Source organism: Lycorma delicatula, chromosome 2 (assembly GCF_047948215.1).
Source record: "Lycorma delicatula isolate Av1 chromosome 2, ASM4794821v1, whole genome shotgun sequence".
In the NCBI taxonomy this organism is placed as follows: Eukaryota; Metazoa; Arthropoda; class Insecta; order Hemiptera; family Fulgoridae; genus Lycorma; species Lycorma delicatula.
In genome coordinates this window covers 136912302-136932417 of record NC_134456.1, presented here as the reverse complement: position 1 = coordinate 136932417, position 20116 = coordinate 136912302, and the positions used below count along the sequence as shown (strand labels likewise).

Here is a 20116-nt window from a genome sequence, read left to right as displayed (position 1 = left end):
ACTAAGCGCTTAAAAATATTATGTCACCGTATTTTTTTTTTTTTTGTCTTCAGTCATTTGACTGGTTTGATGCAGCTCTCCAAGATTCCCTATCTAGTGCTAGTCGTTTCATTTCAGTATACTCTCTACATCCTACATCCCTAACAATTTGTTTTACATATTCCAAACGTGGCCTGCCTACACAATTTTTTTATTTCTACCTGTCCTTCCAATATTAAAGCGACTATTCCAGGATGCCTTAGTATGTGGCCTATAAGTCTGTCTCTTCTTTTAACTATATTTTTCCAAATGCTTCTTTCTTCATCTATTTGCCGAAATACCTCTTCATTTGTCACTTTATCCACCCATCTGTTTTTAACATTCTCCTATAGCACCGCATTTCAAAAGCTTCTAATCTTTTCTTCTCAGATACTCCGATCGTCCAAGTTTCACTTCCATATAAAGCGACACTCCAAACATATACTTTCAAAAATCTTTTCCTGTCATTTAAATTAATTTTTGATGTAAACAAATTATATTTCTTACTGAAGGCTCGTTTAGCTTGTGCTATTCGGCATTTTATATCGCTCCTGCTTCGACCATCTTTAATTCTACTTTCCAAATAACAAAATTCTTCTACCTCCATAATCTTTTCTCCTCCTATTTTCACATTCAGTGGTCCATCTTTGTTATTTCTACTACATTTTATTACTTTTGTTTTGTTCTTGTTTATTTTCACCGTATTATTTAATCGTAAATATAATTTTGTTTTGATTTAACGTATTTAATTCGTTCTTACAATTTTTTCAAATTACTTTAAAAAAGTCTCTAAAATCAATAATGTACGAAGGATTAACAAGCGAATCAATACATCACCACGCCCTTCATATAATAATTAAATAAATATCGCTACAGTACTGATAACTAATGTTTTCAGGAAGTGAGATACGCCAAACAATTATCGACCGTACGAATCGGTAATGAACTCCATCCTCAGCTTTGTCAGGTGACAGGGCTCGTGAACCGGCGTAAAAGTATATTTAATATAAAGAATATTTTTATCAAATAATATGCGTCAGAATATTTGCGCTAATAGAGAATTTATTTTTAAATTTAAAAAATGAAATCGGTGCACAAATTAATCACCGTATAACAAGCCATGAATTTTTATAAAATTTGAACATTAAAAAATTATTTTTAAAGTTACCGGTAATAAAATTGTATATAATAATTACATGTAATAATGGAATCAGAATTTTAAAATGGAATAGTACAATATCAGTCGTTAAATCGTTAGGTCTCGGAGTCGAATCCCAGTCAGATATAACATTTTTAATAAATTAAAAAAATGCCGTTCCATATTTCCAGGTTTAAACTTCAAGTTTATGCGGTGAATTTAGTCGTGAAACAAAAAAAGGATAAATAAAGGGGAAACATAAATCTTGTGTTTTTTTATAGTTGTCAATATTTGTAAACCGAACAATTTTAAATTTCATTTAACGTTAGTAAAATAATCGGTTATAATTAACGTTAAGTAATTGAAAATATTTGAAGATTTTGAGTTTTTCAATCGTATTACTGCTTAAAAAAGAAACGCACATATAAAATAAATAATAACCAATTTGTACCATTTGGCTACTAAAATTATAAAAATCTGATATGGGCACTGCATGACCTCCTTGAACGCCTATTAAATTACATACACATTTTGTGTTACACTTCATTTAAACTTATTTCATTTGAAACTGAGATACGATCTTCCAATTCTTTAATAAAGTGAACAGTTACACGATTGCATTGTGGCACCACATTTTTATGTGGTGTACGTATCAGCATTTTATATTAGTTTATATGTTAATTTTGTTTCACGTCGCTCAAGTAGATATACGGTTGAGAGAACGTTTCGGATCCGTAACCATGCACACGTCGGTTCAAATCCGATTTCATATACATCATTTTTTTTAAATTTAAATCTACTGATTTCTTAATAATTATTAATCTCTGATTATAAAAATTGTTGAACGAAAATTAAAAGTACATAAAATTTTATTTCACGAATAACTTTGATTTTTTTCATACGTTTTTTATTGTTATTGAATTATTATTTATTGTAAAATAAATATTTTACAATCAGAGGTTAATAATTATTAATAAATCAATACATTTAAATTAAAAAGACAGTTAAAAAAGGAAATAAAGTCAGATTCGAACTGATGTGCATTCCCCTTGTAGGATTCAAATATTTCATTAATTATAATTTTATTTGGCTATAACTTTGGATGAAAATAAGTACAACTTATGATATATCGTTGAAAAGCTCTCAATAAGGGCTTATTAATGCGGTTAAGAAAAAATCCAAAATCCAATTTTGTTTCTATTTTGGGCTTTTTTGGGCACTTTGGTCAAGTCGATTAAAATAAAAAGGGAAGGTGCAGAACTAGATGTTGCAACAGTCCTAAATTCAAAATTTCAACATCCTACGGCTAATCGTTCCTGAGTTATGCGAGATACGTACAGATGTCACGCCGAAACTACTCAAAATAGATTCAGGGATGGTCTAAATGGATATTTCCGTTGAAATTTGAAAACCAAAATTATTCGCAATCACAATATTTCCTTTACTTCGTACAAGAAAGTAAAAAGGGTAAATGATTAAAGGGAGATATAAATAATATGATTTTTAGAGTTTTCAATATTAAGTAGACTGAACAATTTTAAAGTTCATTTAATGTTAACGAAATAATCGGTTATAATTAATGTTAGTCGTTGAAAATATTTGAAGATATTGAATTTTTCAGTCGTATTACTGTTTAAAAAATAAACGCAAATGTAAAATAAATAATAACCAATTTGTACCATTTGGCAACTAAAATTATATAAAAAAAATTCTTTTATGAAGTAAAGGATATTTTTAAAATGTTAGGGTATTGTACAATTGTATACTATTACAGATTTTTAAATTTATCTAGCGTTAAACAATTTAAAAAAATTTTAACTCGAATGTACAAGGAGTTAAATAAAAATTGAATAAAATTTTATCGGCTGAAAATAATAAATAAAATACAGGGATTGATTTGATAAAATTGAGGCTTTTTCATGAACGGACAGAGGAGACAGACTTAATCAGTAACAAGATACAAATCTTCATGACGAGTTCTTAGACTCTATTAGCGTTTTAATACTCGTAGTTACGTGTGTGTTAATTATCGAAATGAAATAGTTCGATTTAATAATATTATTTTATTTATTAAACGATTTAAGGGAGACGCTAAGCGGAAAGCAAAATCTCTTTATAATTTCCTCAAAGAAAGAAAGTTTTCATTTATATAAATATTTATTATAATTTAAACTTAAGTAGTTCATGCGTTCGTGTTCTGCAAACTGAAAAAACTTCATTCCACTACCGCAAGTCATCTTGCAGCTTCACATAGAGCATCAGTTTGATGAACTATTTTTATCGATTTAATTTAATTTTTTATTCTGATCGGTATATAATAATACATTACAAAGATTATATCTAGAACGAATAGATATCCTATTCCACATATAAAAAAGGAACTGTGCCCTAGCATTTGCCTGAATGGATTAAGGGAAAACCGTCGATAAAACATTGATCAGAGGAATATCACAAAATACACAATTAATTATAAAATAAGAAATATAAAGCGAATATAAATTACTGAAGATACAAACACGTGAAATAACATAAAGGGAAATGCGTGATTATCCTAACAATTAAAAATAAATCGCGATTCAAAAGGCGCTAAAAAAAATTATTTGCCCACAATTTGTCATCTAAATAAAACTAGAAATTTCTTACTAAAAGCGATATAAAAATACTATTCTTATCAGTAATGGGAATTCCATCCACACAATAAGTCTATGAGAAGCACAATGTAACGGTTTTATCCATATTTCATGTTAGATAGTTAAAATCCATCCAGTGAGTTATTTATTCAACTGCTAAAACGTAAAATTTTCAATTCCTTTTAAATAATTATCTTCGGATTTATACATACATAGTTATATCATCTGAGAAGAGGATAACAATGAAAGAATAACAAATAAAGCGTTTATAAATAATGTAATACGTACACGATTTCTATACGCTAGGGAAAAGATTGAATTATAATCATTTATTTATAATAACTGAAATACATAAGAAGAAAAATTGATGTAAATAAATATTACGCAACTGAATTATTAATATACATTAAAAAGAACTTCGGTTTAACAGATACTTTTATTGCGCAATAAGGAGACATTTTTTCCCAATTCCCAACACGTGACATAAGACAACTAACTGTTCACTAGCGTCATAAACGCATAATTAACGTAATACTTAATATAGATTTAGAGCACTACGTAACACAATATTAGAAATAAAAGTATTTTTCTACGAATATATTTTTCTGTTTATAATAAGAACGAAGGTTCGTCCGCCTTTCTGTTAAATCATCACGTCTAAACCTTTCCACCGAGACTGATGTACGGAAAGACAGTTCTATCTTTATTGCAGTTGGGTTTTAGGCTATTAAAATTTTAATTTTAAAAGTGCTTAGGGGTCCTGAAACGGGATAAATAAAGTTTCAAAGAGTACTGGACCGATTGATCTCATTTTTGTTAAAGTTAAGTATTACCTAAATTGTTCATTCCTTATTTTGAAATCATAAAACCACCAGGAGGGAGGGTTTCAATATTAAAAAAAAGAACCATTTGATTAATTATCACGCATAAAATGTATTCAAATATAATTTTATGAATTCATAGCGATAATCAGGATAAAAATGAGGAACAATATTTGGGAAAAACAGTTCGCAGCAACTAGCATATTACACGCTGTTTTTCTCATTATTTTATATAGATTACGTCAGGAATGGGTAGATATACAAGTTCACGGATAAAAAAAGAAACTGTGCCATCATTTGCCATAATGGAAACAGTGGTAAAACCTCGATCAGGGCGGCATCAGAAAATATACGAAAATATAAAATAAACAAAAAAAAAGATGTACAAAAAAAATGCAATCATTCAGTAAGTTTTTAGAATGTTCAGTACTCAATTAAAAATGGCAAAGGAAGTGTAGACATAACCAAATATCAGTTCTGTTATCTAACTAGAAATACCTGTTTGTTTTTTTAGAATGATTCAATACAACGGTTCAAAAATAGTTAATCTCCGCGACTCAACTGTACAAAAGTTATTTCGCAATCGTTTCAACATTCTGCGTCACGGGCGAGTTCCGTCTGTTCATGCGATTAACTTATAAGTTTAAAACGTTTGAGGAAACCTGGTTCACAATAGATTAAATACATAAAAAAGCGGCAAAAAAAATGTTGGAACACCAGAAAACATCGATAGAAGTGGAATCGCCGTAACACGGAGACCAAAATTTACTGCAAACGCATTCGCATTGAATATCAGTAAACCACCGATCCATCGAATCTTATATACGGATTTTAATCTTCCGTTCCTCCTATAACATTCAAATTATTCGGGAATTAAAAGATGCCGATTTAGTTACTAAAATAGATTTTTGTCAATAAATGCAGGTATGTTTGAACGGTGATGAAAACTTAATCCGCCATACGTTTACGCTAAATGAAGTTCATTTTTATATTAACGGCTACGTAAATAAGCAGAATAGTAGAAACTGGGGCGCAGAAAACCCAACACAGTTGCATGAGAAGCAAGCCACCGGGTCGGTCTAGTGGTGAACGCGTTTTCCCAAATCAGCTGATTTTGAAGTCGAAAGTTCCAGCGTTCAAGTCCTAGTAAAGGCAGTTACTTGTATACGGATTTGAATACTAGATCATGGATACCGATTTGGCGGTCGGGTTTCAATTAACCACACATCTCAGGAACGGTCGAACTGAGACTTTACAAGACTACACTTCATTTACACCCATACATACAATCTTCATTCATCCTCTGAAATAATACCTGAACGGTAATTCCCGGAGGCTAAACAGCAAAAAAGTTACATGAGAAGCAGCTGCGTAGTCTGAAGGTCACAGTGTGGGGTACACCTTCGTCGTCTGGCATTATTGGACATTCTTTTTTCAAGATTATCGAGGTAACTGTATAACCGTTACCACAGCGCGTTACACTAGCTCTGTCACAACATTTTTGAAGCAAGAATTAGTTCGATTTCCGTACATTACGCGGCTCCAAAATGACGGTACTACAATCATGTCGTTCGTATGTCTACTGCTGCATTCAGATAACTCTTTTCGAACTGTACCACATAAAAAATTGGAGACCGTTTGATCGGCTAGATCTCCTGAATTGAACGAATGCGAACGTTTTCTTTGGGGTTTGCTAAAGAGCAAAAATTAACGGAACTAAAATTAAAAATTGAAGAAGTTGCACGCATTACAGCGGCCATGTTACAGAGAGTAATGGAGAATGTTCGATTAAGACTACAAGAGTCGTACATCGTAATGGTATCCGGCTGTCGAACGTTAGAAAAAAAAACAGTAGCGTGTCTTACTTAACAGAAAACTGTAGAAATAATCATGCTAAAAAAAAACCTTTAGTTTTAAATTTTCCCGATTCACTCGCTGATGTACCTTCATAAACACCAGGTTAAGTTAATATTTTTAATTTTCTAAATATCCGTCTACACTATTCGTACGGGCGTCAAAAGGTGATAAGCCCGTTTTTATATCTTGAAAAAACCCATTCCGACTTTTTGAGGAAACTCCAAGAGAAGATATTATACTTCAGACAGGGATATACGTAAAGATAAATAAATGTTTAATAACAATGACCGACATATTTTGATGGAAACAAAATTAATTTGATTATTTAAAAAAATTTGTCGTTTAATAAAACATCCACAAATTTCCCTTTCAAGCCAACAGAAATATCATTATTTAAATCGTAAAATAAATACAGATTTTCCAAATGAAATTTCAACTCCATATCTACGGTAAAAAAAAAAAACTATCCAAGCGTTATTTACTTATCTTAGCTTCATATTAAAGGTGACGTCACGAAATTTTTCTAATTCGTTCTTAAAAAACTACGAATGCGCAATACATGCAGTACACCACGTTCTGAAACTAAGCTAGTGTCGTAAAACTAATCGTATTAACAGCTCAGTTATGTATTATGCTTGATACTTAACGATTTTATTGTTCGGTCGTTAATTAATATTTTTATTATTTTTTAAAAATATTAATATTTTTAATATTAATATAAAATGTTTTTCCTTGTGTTCAATAAAAAAATAAAAAAAATTATTGGTTTATAGATAAGTCTAATAATTTACATTGTACTGCTAATGTGCAGTAGTTACAGTATAAAGTACCTATAATTGGCTATTATGTGTCAGTCATTTTCATAAACGAATTTATTGATAACCCATCCGGATCGACTGAATGCTAAAAGATATTATGTTAAGAAACGGTGAAAATTGTCACCACCTACTCTCCAATTAAATACTCAAGTTAAAACGGGTTCAATCGTAATAAAATAAGTTCAACGTATACGTTTCTTTAAAATACTACTCGGCCACGTTATCCAGACGGACATACATACACCAACCGATATAACAGGATAAGTTATTTTGTCTTTGTGAGAAACGCAAAGATATCATTCCATTCCTTGCTGCTCCCTCGAAAATGTTACAACAAATTTTTAATGTAAAAAATGGGCTATCACTTTTTGACGCCCATAAGTACGAATAGTGTAGACGGATATTTAGAAACTTAAAAGTGTTAACTTATCCTTATGAATGCGTAATCTGCTGAATACGGGCTAGGACGGTAAAATGTTACGCGTTTCCTATGCTGATATATAGAATGGAGGCATATGGACATTGAAAGAACTACACGTGAAAAAGTTGGCCTTTGAGTTGAATTTTTGGCTAAGGATTTCTTGGAAGGATAAGGTGTCAAACATCAAGATACTAGAGAGTACGAATAAACAACTCGAGATTACGTCTACAGTACAAGCAGGGAAATTACAGTATCTAGGTCGCATAACGAGGTGAGAGAAGTTCGAGTTGCTACAGTCGATCGTGCAAGGGAAGACAGTCGGTAGACGTAATGTTGGGAAGGCGCAGAATTTCACAGTTGTACATCTGAGGGAACGGTTCGGCACAACGTCCACTGAATTGTTCCGAGCTGCCTGCTTAAAGGTCAAGATAGCGATGATGATTGCAAACCTCCTGAAAGGAGATGCCACTTGAAGAAGAAGAATCTGCTGAAAAGAACGGTCGCTTATTCTTTACAAAAGAAAAAAAACAATAGCCAGCCTTCAACACACACAGAGCGATTCAGAAGGAAAGGGAAATAATTTTTAAACCGATTCTAGAGCTTGAAATAAAGAAAAAAATCATACAGCGCATTTTAGCGGGTTAATAAAAAACGAACAAAACAATGCATGGAGCGTCGGTTTTTACTTAAAAATCGCCTGGCTTCGCCAGCACGATGTGACGATCGGGGATCATCGGTTAAGCGATGGCTACCGTGCAAGTGAAGGCAATATAGGCACTACGGTTTCATGAAAGCGGATCTGTTATTATTTGTTCCTAAACGTTTTCGTTTGGATAACGGCCACGATCTTCCTAATAAACACTACTAAACATTGGTATCTGCAGTTTAAGGATACAGGAAGTGTAATACACAAAATGTAGCGACAGACCTCCGTCTCCGTCGAAGTCTGAGATCGAGTAAGAAAAACTTTTCACAGAAGCCCGGGTAAATCGACAGTCGAAATTAGAACTAGAACACCGCAATCGACAATTGTAAAGGTTCTATACAAGCGCCTAAAACTTCACGCGTACAAAATTCAGTCGGTCCGTACAATTGAAGACGAGATAAACCACGCCGTTCCAATTTTTCTGTGAACATTCTTGATAAAGTGAACGAAGATACACTTACGTTTTTAGAAAAAGTAATCTTCTCTGACGAAGCTGCCATCCATGTTTCTAGTCAGGTTAACCGTCATAATTATCGGATTTGGGGTAGCGAAAACCTTCATGCCGTTCGATAAAACATAAGAATTATTGGACGGGTCAAAAAACATATGAAACCATCAAGTTTATCTCTTATATAACGTCCTAAAGAGTTTAGTATGATTTCACCGGGAGAAATGAAATCCGGGCGAAACTTTTCGCTAGCCGTAACTCGATAACAAAGCGTTTTCGAACAAATGTTTATACGAACCCTTTTCCTTATTTTAAGCTCTAGAATTAGTTCCCAAATTATTTCCTTTTCCAATATGTTTTGGTATAACTAACTCGACTCGATATTTCGGCTTCTGAAAAGGATATCGTTATGCTTCCGTTGCTAATTTTTAATACATTACTGACACATTTAAACGGTCTTCCTACCGATTAATTTAAAATAAAATTTAAAAAAAATTTTAAACCTTATTTTTGTGCATCCTCTTCACGTAATATGTATTCAAATAACTTTCGTTTACATTTTAAATTGTAATTTTAAAAATTACGTTTTATATTTAATATCTTCGTGTATTTATTTAAAATTATTTTATACGTTTATATTTTATAAAATAATTAATACGTTGCCGCCGGCCTCTGTGGCGCGAGTGGTAGCGTCTCGGCCTTTCACCCAGGGGTCCCGAGTTCGAATCCCGGTCAGGCATGGCATTTTCACACACGCTACAAATCATTCATCTCATCCTCTGAAGTAATGCTTAACTGTGGACTCGGAGGTTAAATAAAAAAAAAAAATTAATATGTTAGACCAGGCAGTTTCTTTATTTTAACTATGGACTAGTGTACCTATCCCATTTCTGACATATTCTATATAATTACACGATAATTATTGTAACGCGCCAATCAAAATAAAATATTTATTTATTTAAAAAAAATCTATTCTGATGGCACAACGATATAAATTTTTTCTCTACATATTTATAATATATTTAATGGGACGTCGTTTATCCGATATCCGACTTTACGGATGATAAAATACTTGAGCTGCTTTCAGCCGTTCTACACAATTTAAAAAAATGAATATACGATTTAAAAAACTAAAATACTTTTCAAATGAAGTTTTGCTTCTATACAAAATGTATTTTTTCGATCTTTGTTTTTTACTTGATTTTTTTAACTGAGTTTTTCGCAATTCGTATAACAGCACAAAATATACGTAAATTTAGGCCTGTATTAAACTAATTATAAAATTACTTTCTGAAAAGATTTATCGAAACGCATTAATAGGCTAAACACGAACTACGACGTAATGATTTATATTAAGGATCCGTCACATGAAAAGCTCATGAATGTTGTATCACTATGCACCGGCTGGAGTTAAAAAAATTCTAATACGCAATTTTTTTATGAAAAATAATTACGTGACCTTGCAGCTGATAAACGAAGTTCAACATTAAAGCGAATCCTTTTTAATTTTACAGAAAAGACTTTATTTATATTGTTTTGATCATTTTTAACATTAGAATACGTCGAATGCGTGTGATGACCTTTTTTAATTTTCCGATTATTCGTGACTTTGGTAAGGTTCATTCGGATAATCTGCCTTCCGCCGTACATATAAAAGGCTACATTTAGTTGCGTTATATGAGTTGAACTTTATTCTGTAATGCGTAATAGGCTAACAAACAAGCGCTATACTGTATTCGCGTAAACGTTAACGTTCACGATCATATGATTAACATAGAAATCGTCATTGCTGAACATATTGGGTTAATGTGCGTCAGATTATGGCGTCTAAACAGGCACCGATGAGATACAAGTTACCTTTTACAGTCCCACGTATATGATTTTTTCTGTATTGCATAATAAATTTGTTTAATATATATAAATAAATTTCACATCTTAACGGGTGTTTATTATAACAAATATCATAAATATTTTACTATCTGTTAGAATATACACCCGTAAAGATACAAAATTTACAATTTATTTAGCGGTATTTCAATCTGAGAGTTACTGCCACATTTGAAAGAATTTTCATTAGAAAAATTTTGAAACCGAATGATTTGTCATCAGAACGAAACGTGGCATTATCCAACTCTCGAAATACCGAGACGATTCTGTTCTATCAAATTAACCGTTATAACCCGGTAGCGAGTGATCAATGGGCACGTGGAATATTTCGTACGGCATAATATATCGAATAAAATCATAAAAAATCGTTATTCGCTAACGATTAGTCGTATACAAAACGATAATTTTAAGTGTGCTCCATCGGACCACCGGGTTGGTCTAGTGGTGAACGCGTCTTCCCGAATCAGCTGATTTGGAAGTCGAGAGTTCCAGGGTTCAAGTCCTAGTAAAGCCAGTTATTTTTACACGGATTTGAATACTAGATCGTGGATACCGGAGTTCTTTGGTGGTTGGGTTTTCAATTAACCACACATCTCAGGAATGGTCGAACTGAGAATGTACAAGACTACACTTCATTCACACTCATATATATATCATCCTTATAAACAAGAAAAATTACGAACTTCCTTTAGTTGATATTTTGTTGCGTTTAACTCTACTGATATGTATGAAATCTGCGCTATTTTTTCAAATACTACTATTATTATCATATTTTTGGATATAACAATAATTTTAAAACGTTTTTATTCTTTATATATTTTCCTAAACTCAACCGGTTCTTTTGCAGCTGCTCTTATCAAAATTATCCTTTCACAATCGTTTATTTTATTCTATAAGATTTTACTTAGACCGAAATATAGTTAGTTAATAATGACGACGATGATGAAAAGTTAATTTATATATTTTCAAAAAGCTTGATCGGGATTTTAGAACAAAAATCATTTCGATAATGAAAAATATCTAGAAACTAAATTAATTATTATATTTAAATAAAATTTATTCCTCTCTGTTTAAAATAAGAAATATTGATTAATAAAAAGAAATATTCTTGTTTCGGTTTAAATTATACAGAATTTTACTACCGTATTTATTCTTAATAAAATTCAAATCTCTTCTTCACGTTTAGTCGACGTTACTCACTTAAATAGAATTTTCTCTAAATTAAATGCTTTTTTTTAAATTTTGTTACAAAATTTTATCATTTTATCGGTAACAGAAGAAATTAACGTACGTGTCAACCTAAAATATTGTGTTTAGCGACTAGTTTTTTATATTTTATAATAATTTTCTCGGAAATGACAAGAGATACGGTTCAGGAACCTGTTTTATTCAAATTTCAGATCAAGAATCAAATGAAACCATCCAATTTAGCACGTAATTTAAATTCTACTGGCTTCACTCCATCCTTGGAAATTTTTTACACCCCATAATTCGACAATGAAGCGTTTCCGGACGATGTTCATAGGAACCTTTTTATTTATATTATGTAGAACATGTCCTAAAATTCTTCCTTCCTTTGTGAAACACTCTGAATCCGTTTATTTTTCGGTAAATATTTAAAGGAAATTAAATTATCAACGATCGATAAATATTTTATTGGAACATTATCAAGATCGTTGTTTTGAAATGCGTATACAGTTCATTTTTTCCTCTTATTTGTTTTTTAAAAATAATTACAGCAATTATAACCGTAATTACACTATAAATATGTAATGGTAATCGTTAACTTTTTTTTTTACTCCATGAGTAAAAAAAATCCTTGACAGGTTCATCGACTTGATAACGAATATATTTTTGTTTAGTTAATTTTATTATTTTTAAAAGTTCTCCTTTTAACATGTTTTCGGTGTACTCAATTTTAACCGTTTGGCAATTTCCGATTTTCGGGTCGAAGCGTTTGGAATTCAGTTTTCAGGCACTGGTTCGGCGCATTATCCATTACTATGACGGATCCTTCAGAAAAAATTTCGACAATTTTTTTAAATCGTTCCATAAAATTGTCACCATTCATTTCTCTTTGGAAGATCTGGCTTCAAATACCCATAAACCACCGTTCAAAACCCCATTTTCACTTCCTACGTGCGTTACTATTAATCGTTAATCTTTTGCAGCCCAGTCGACAAACCTTTCATAATAGCGTCTTTTGTACTCATACCTTCATCCACCCGTTCCTAATTTCTTTGTCCATCAATACCTTCTCGTACATGACTCAGATTAACCCAGGATTCATTTAAATAATAAATTGTCTTGCCCTTTTTACCGAAATCCCTTAATTTCTCTTTAAATATTCCCTACGCCATGAAATATGTTTGTGTTCAATCTGTAAAAGAATATCTTTTTCGACGTGAAACGAAAATTTATTGATTTTAAAACACGATGTAATTTACTTACAGAAAAATTCGGCAGTTCAGAATCGGATTCACGAAATTTAATATTTTGTTCGAGTTAGGAAGCTCGTTATTGAAATAAAACGAATTAACTTTTTCTGATAGCGATTTTAGTAAAATCATCCAACTTTTCAATCGTTTTAATACGCTTTACCGTGTGAAAACGGTAACGTTAACATGTTTACCGTCAATTTTGTGTTTCTTTATCATAAAAAAGTGTTCTTTCGCTATCGACTGACTATTGCACTACTTGCTTTCCCGGCAACTACAGTTTCAGGTTTATTCTATTTTAAGGTTATATATACGTTGCTGAATATTTTTTTCTGAGATGCTTAAGAGTTTTCCCGGTCTATGTTTCACGACAGAATCGTTCATTAAAAATCACTCGATTTTGGCACAAAAACACAGGGTTAATTAAAATAACGCCGAATAAAAGAAGTATAAAACTGTATCGTACAATAGACTAACACAAAAACACCGATAAATTTTTCTTTCGCTTTACTGAATAACGGTGTGAAGAATTACAAATTATGTTATCGTTATTGAACATCAACAGAGACTCGACAAAATATTTTATCGCTTATCATCGGCGAGACAAGTGAAAGCTTACAGTGCATTATTATATGCATAAAGCAATAGCTGCACTTGCACGCGGGAGTGGCATAGAGATTCAGTCTAAACTTTCTTTTTCCCGTTTAGCCTCTGGTAATTAACTTTCAGGTAATACTTCAGAAAATGAATGAGGATGATATGTACGAGCGTAAATGAAGTGTAGTCTTGTAAAGTCCCAGTTCGACCGTTCCTGAAATGTGTGGTTAATTGAAACCCGACCGCCAAAGAACACCGGTATCCACGATATAGTATTCAAATCCGTGTAAAAATAACCGACTTAACTAGGACTTGAACGCTGGAACTCTCGACTTCCAAATCGGTTGATTTGGGAAGATGCGTTCACCATTAGACCACGCCGGTGGGTCGATTCAGGCTAAACTTGTGGGATATTACTAACACGTCGAATTCATGTTAATACAAGCTGAATTCATATTTATATCTGCTGCACCGTTTCGTAATATATACCGTACTATAAAATCGTTTATGCATAACCTTGTAACGCCTGATTGCAAGAAATGTTACTGGAAATTTCATAAAAATCGGAGAATACAAGTTTGCCCGTAACTGGATCACAAACAGACAGATGAAATGTTAAAAGATCGAATTATAAAAAAAGGTATTTGGATCGATCGGTCGGTAATAAATATATTTATGTTACCAAAGAATACTTAATTTAAATACTATCTTTTTTCAAATACCTTATCTGTAATACGTGTAAATAATTAGCTAAAAAAAAGAACTTATGATATATTTACCCGTTAAAATTTCTGTAACTGTATTATTAGAAAGACGACTCGACAGAAAAAAATAGATCGAAAGCTATAAACAAAATCGAATCGATTAGATTTACTGAATACACAGCCAAGGTTTTAATAGTATTAAATAATGTTTATACAGCAGCGTAAAAAATGACCCGATTTCAAAACCGTACACCTGTGCACCCACGCACAGTCAGTGAATAAAATTTGTACCGATTGAAAGTGTATGTCCAAGAGTTTCTTTTGTGTAAGCGACAAAAGACAATGTAAAGATTTCTGTGATATACTCTTAGTCTATATCGGTGATTCTCAATTTTTTTAGCTCCACGATCCCCAAAAAGTAAAAAAAAAATATATGTACGATGAACATTTCGCTACCCTCTAACCCGATGAAACCTAGTTTAATCGGTACTCATACAAAAATATCCAATTTTTTTAAACATTAATTTTCAAGACTGTGAGCGCCATGGGATCTTTTTTTAAAAATAGGGGACCCCCGTGAAACCCGATTTAGTAATATAAACATTTTTTATAATATTTGATGTTTTGTTTTTCAAGTTGTGGCTGTTATTAAAAATGTTACACGAAGTATCTGTAGCAAGGAGAACAATCGGGACCCAAACGTGCTTCCCAAAAATTTTGATTTTTCTTTTTTTATATTCTCAAAATACAGTTTACTTTTAAAATAAAAACGTCAAGGGTGGTAAACCGGGAACCAAATTTTTTTAACGAAGAACCTTCATTTTTTCCTCAATTATACTTCAAAAATTCATAATTTTTTAAGCAGAAACGTCATTAATTTGATCTATCGAGTCAAATCGGGCATGAAATTTTTAACTGAACATACTGATATTTTTTCCGATTGTGGGTTAAATCTGCTTCCTTTATTCCTGTTTAACCTTCGGGAATGACCGCCAGGTATTACTTCAGAGGAGGATATGTATGAATGAAGTGGAATGTAGTCTTTAGTCTTGAACAGTCTCAGATCGACCGTTTCCGAGATGTGCGGTTAATTGAAACCCAACCACCAACGAATACCGGTATCCAAGATCTAGTATTCAGATTTGTATAAAAGTAACTGCCTTTATTATTGAACGTTGGAACTCTCGACTTCAGCTTGTTTGCAAAGACGCGTCACCGCTAGACTAACCAGGTTGGATTTAAATCTGCTTCCTGTATTCGGTCAACCGAACTAATAAAAACACAATTTTCACTATTATTATTAATAATCATAATAATAATTACAATTATATAATTACTCCTAACTTATATTTATTAATAATTGTCACGACCTTGATTTTTATTTCATTTAATAAAATTATCTTCACGGTATTATATGCGTAGTTTGATTTTTGCAATTTAAAAGGTGAAAAATGAAAATATTAAGAATTTTTATTTAAAATTAAATTAATTTTACCGTATTGTACAGCGCTGTCCCTTCTACTGCTATTTTAAACAACATTTTTAAATGGGAATAAAAGGGATAGCACTGAGAAAATTTTGCGATCTCCCGCCGCCCTTTTTCATTTTCTGAAATTTTTATAAATTTTCAAGAAAGAAGTACTATAAATAATAATATAAATTTTTAATCGTTTAGCACCACGACCGTAATGGTTGTAGGGGACTTAATACGAATCGCAAATCGCTAACGAGAATAACACATTCATCTTCAGAAAATATCTCGTGTCAGGTTTATTCCGCTTGTCAGACTCGTAACCGAAGAAACGTTAAGCGATTATATATTATCAAGTACTACTGAGAACGAACATTTTCGTCTCGGAAAATCGTTTATTAATTACGAACGGATAAAAAAAAATATTTTTTACCGTCGGATTGAAAAAAGATGACAAGAGTCGCAAAAATTTCCCGACCGCTCTCGACGAGAATGTTTGATTTCGAATACGCCAAAGGGCTTTTAAATATTAACGATTATTATTATTAAAATCTATATCGATTTTAAAATTTTAAACGGATAATGACTTTTGAAATCGATATCTACATACGTTTCCAAAAGTTCTGGCGATATTTCGCTAGGCGAAAGAGCATCGAATGTAGCGATGTTTTACCTCATGTGATTTTTGTTTCGACCTTGACTTCAAAGTACGTTCAAACATTTTCTTTTCTGCGAAAAATTTAAACACCGATGTTTCAGGAATGAGAAATCGAACCGATTTATTTTGCCGCCAATAAAAGAATTCAACTGTTCTTTAGAGGTAAACTCGAGTTTTTTTTAACGATTGTGCAGCCTCGTCAAAATTAAAAATTGTAGCTCAGCCAAATTTTTCAATAAAAAATCTGTTGACCGATATATATATATATATATATATATATAAAAAACACATGTAAATTCTGATGCGCCTTACCGACTTGACTATAGGGACCTAAAACTTATACGATTAAGATTTTATATACAGAATTCCGTTGATCTAATACAGCGGATGTATGTTAAGCCGGCTTAAAAATATTTTAAAAGGAATTATTTTGGGTACAGCTCTACTCACCTGTCGGACGGGGCCAAAATTTAACAGTTGTAACGACTTATATAAACGAATATTTTTTCCGAGTTTTGAGTAATCGGGTACGGAAATACATTTTTTTTAAAATTCGATCAAGCCTCCCGAGCGACTAAAAAAAATTTCTTTACCGTAAACAACTGTAGTAAATAATCCATCGTCCTCTTGCCTTAGTAAATTCAAAATTTAACGGCATCAATGCGCATTGAATTTCGGCTAAAATAACATAATAGAAATATATTTTGGCCGAATTTCAATGCGCAGATAATCCGGAAGTTTCTCAAAATACAGGACTAACTATATACGACTTTCCGCAATCTTCCGTTAGGTTTTTTGTTTTGTTTTTCTGTAAAACGTCCTACACCCAAACTATTGACAGATCACCGCTATAGTTACTGCGACGCCTATATAAAAAGTTAAAATGCTATTTCGTCTTTTAATTGTGCTGTGGTCTGAAGCGATTCGACTGTACTAGTTTCTAACGATGTAAAATTCTCAAAAGTTTCAACAGAAATTCTTCTTTACAAACTTTTTCCGTTCCGTTGCTTATTAAAACTATGAAAATATATTAAGCTTTATCCGTACTAAACGACAAAAACATGTTTTAAACGCGTTGTATAACTTGTTTTTAACGGTAGTTTTAAAACCTATTGAACATTTTGTTATTTACCGCTTTATAATGCTGATCTTTCTGAATAAAGATTGAAAATTCCAAAACACAATTCTAGCAGGGGCGACTTGTACGATATCTCGTCCGATCACTATGGTCACGAAAAGGATATAATGATGCTAGCAGTTTAGAAAATATGAATGATGACGACAATCCGTTGTCGGGAAAACTGCGATGTAATCGATCGCTTTTAACGTTTTGATAACGTAAGTTCTAATTTAATAGAATTGGCAATATGGTATCAGTATATAGCTGGCACAGAATCAATATATACGTGTTTATATATATATATATATATATATATAAACACGTATACACAAGTTTAACCGAAACTGACAGATTTGCAACTACGTCGTCACGGTTTCATATTATTCTTAAAACACACGGTTTAATGGGAAAAAAAGTTGTTCTATACTATTGCCGTACTGAAATCGATTATCCGAAAAATTTTTAGTACTCGAATAAAACGGATTAAAACTATGTCGATATACACAAGTATTTTAACGTTAATTTTTTTACGATAAATAAACGGAAAAATATTTTATTCTAATAAGTACATAATAATACATTACGTAGATTACGACAGGAACGGGTAGATATGCTACTCCAGGGGTAAGAGAAACGGAATTGTTCCGGTATTTGCCTTAATGGATCAAGGGAAACCGTAGTAAAACATTAATTGGAGCGCCATTACAAAATAAACCGTTAGTTATAAAATAATAGATGAGATTAAAATACGTGTTTATTTAAAATATAAAAACCTGAAATAATTCTAAGTTAAATACATAAAGATATTAGTAAAAAGGGTAACCGCACGATAAATGATAATTCAGAAGGCGTTAATGAAAATTATTTGAGCGCAAATTTATTTACACGTTGAACGGGATACAGAAAATTCATAATTTTTTATCTAATAATTAGTATTATTATTAAAAGTCATCAAAAGGGTAATATTTTCTGAAAAAGAAAATCTTTTAATCGATCTTAAAATAAACCGGTAGAATTACTTTTTAAAACGGTTAAGCAATTTATTAAAAACGCCATCGGAAGCAAAATAAGATTCTTCTAGTAACGAAAGTATTAAGTCGATTTACACGAAAACTGTTCTGCTGTCGGGTTTGATATAAGCGGATAAATTTTTTCAGCATAAGCGATTATTATTAAGATTACGCATTTATAAATATAAATAAAAACGGATAAGTTAAGATTTTTAATTTTCTAAATATCGGTCTACGATATAACCCCAAATAATGATCTGACAGCCCGTGTTTGTACCTTGGAAATTCGTTGCGGCTTTTTGAAGCCGCAAAAAATTATAATCTTATTTCAGACAAGAATATACGTTAAGCGTAATAAATATTTAATAATGATGACAAGGTGAGCGTTTTATTGAGACACTTCAAAGCAAAATAGCGTTTAAAAACTCATTTTTATTTTTTATATCCTATGTTTTTTTAATGATTAATTCAATACGTCGAAGGTTTTATTACCTTGTCGATGGAATAAAAATTTTATAGCGTATAAAATACGTTACAAAATTAAAAAAATATTTTTTTTAAAAATATTTCGAATCTCGGGATTCGAACCCGAGATCAATTCGATGAATAGCTACGGCACAACCGCTGCGCTATAGTGGTGAGATTTTATGCGTATTTTGTCCGTGTGGGATACGGGGATTCATACATATTAAAAAGATTTAATTTCATTAATTTTGTAGATTAAAAATAATTAATCGAATGAAACACAAAAATTATTAATAACATGCTAAATATAAATTCGTGCTAGAAAGAAAACTTGTACTACTACACTAATGAATATACACAAAGTAAAAAAAACGGATGAATATATTGACGTGTACATAACCGGTCTGTACATACGTATAAAGCGAAATTAAACGTAAAGAATAAACATCTCTTGAACGAGAGAAAAAGCTTCGAATAAAAATATTTTATTATTTATTTTAAAAAATTGTATATATTTTTTTAAATTGATACTTACTAGGCTATACAAAAAAAAACCTTGAACGAAAATCACTCTTCCGTACAAACTGTTCTCTGCTGCCGAACACCTAGAAGTAATTTACTCAACACGAATACCTTCTACAATAGTAATAGATAACACAATAACATAAATTAGCACGAGTTCGTTGCGGTAAATTTAAACTAGATAGTTTTATTTTTTCCCCTATTTTTAAGCCTAAAATATCCCTCTAATTCCCTTTTAACTAAAACACAATATTGTAGTTTTTATAAGTATTTCTTAAGCATATACGTTTTTTGAAATTATCTTTTTTATTAATTTATTAAATTCAAAAAAATAACTGTTTAACGAGCGAGCAACGCTAAAACTCGATCGCAATGAACCAACGCGTT

The 20116-nt window shown here is 31.7% G+C and overlaps 1 protein-coding gene across 1 annotated transcript in view; it reads right to left on the bottom strand.

Moving 5' to 3' along the window:
- LOC142319241 (lipopolysaccharide-induced tumor necrosis factor-alpha factor homolog) overlaps positions 1–19898 on the bottom strand; it is a 99462-nt gene extending 79564 nt beyond the window's left edge. The window contains exon 1 of the mRNA XM_075356284.1: positions 19743–19898. The gene's annotated coding sequence lies outside the window, so the exon portion shown is untranslated. The remainder of the gene's footprint in view (positions 1–19742) is intronic.
- Between the last annotated feature and the right edge of the window lie 218 nt (positions 19899–20116).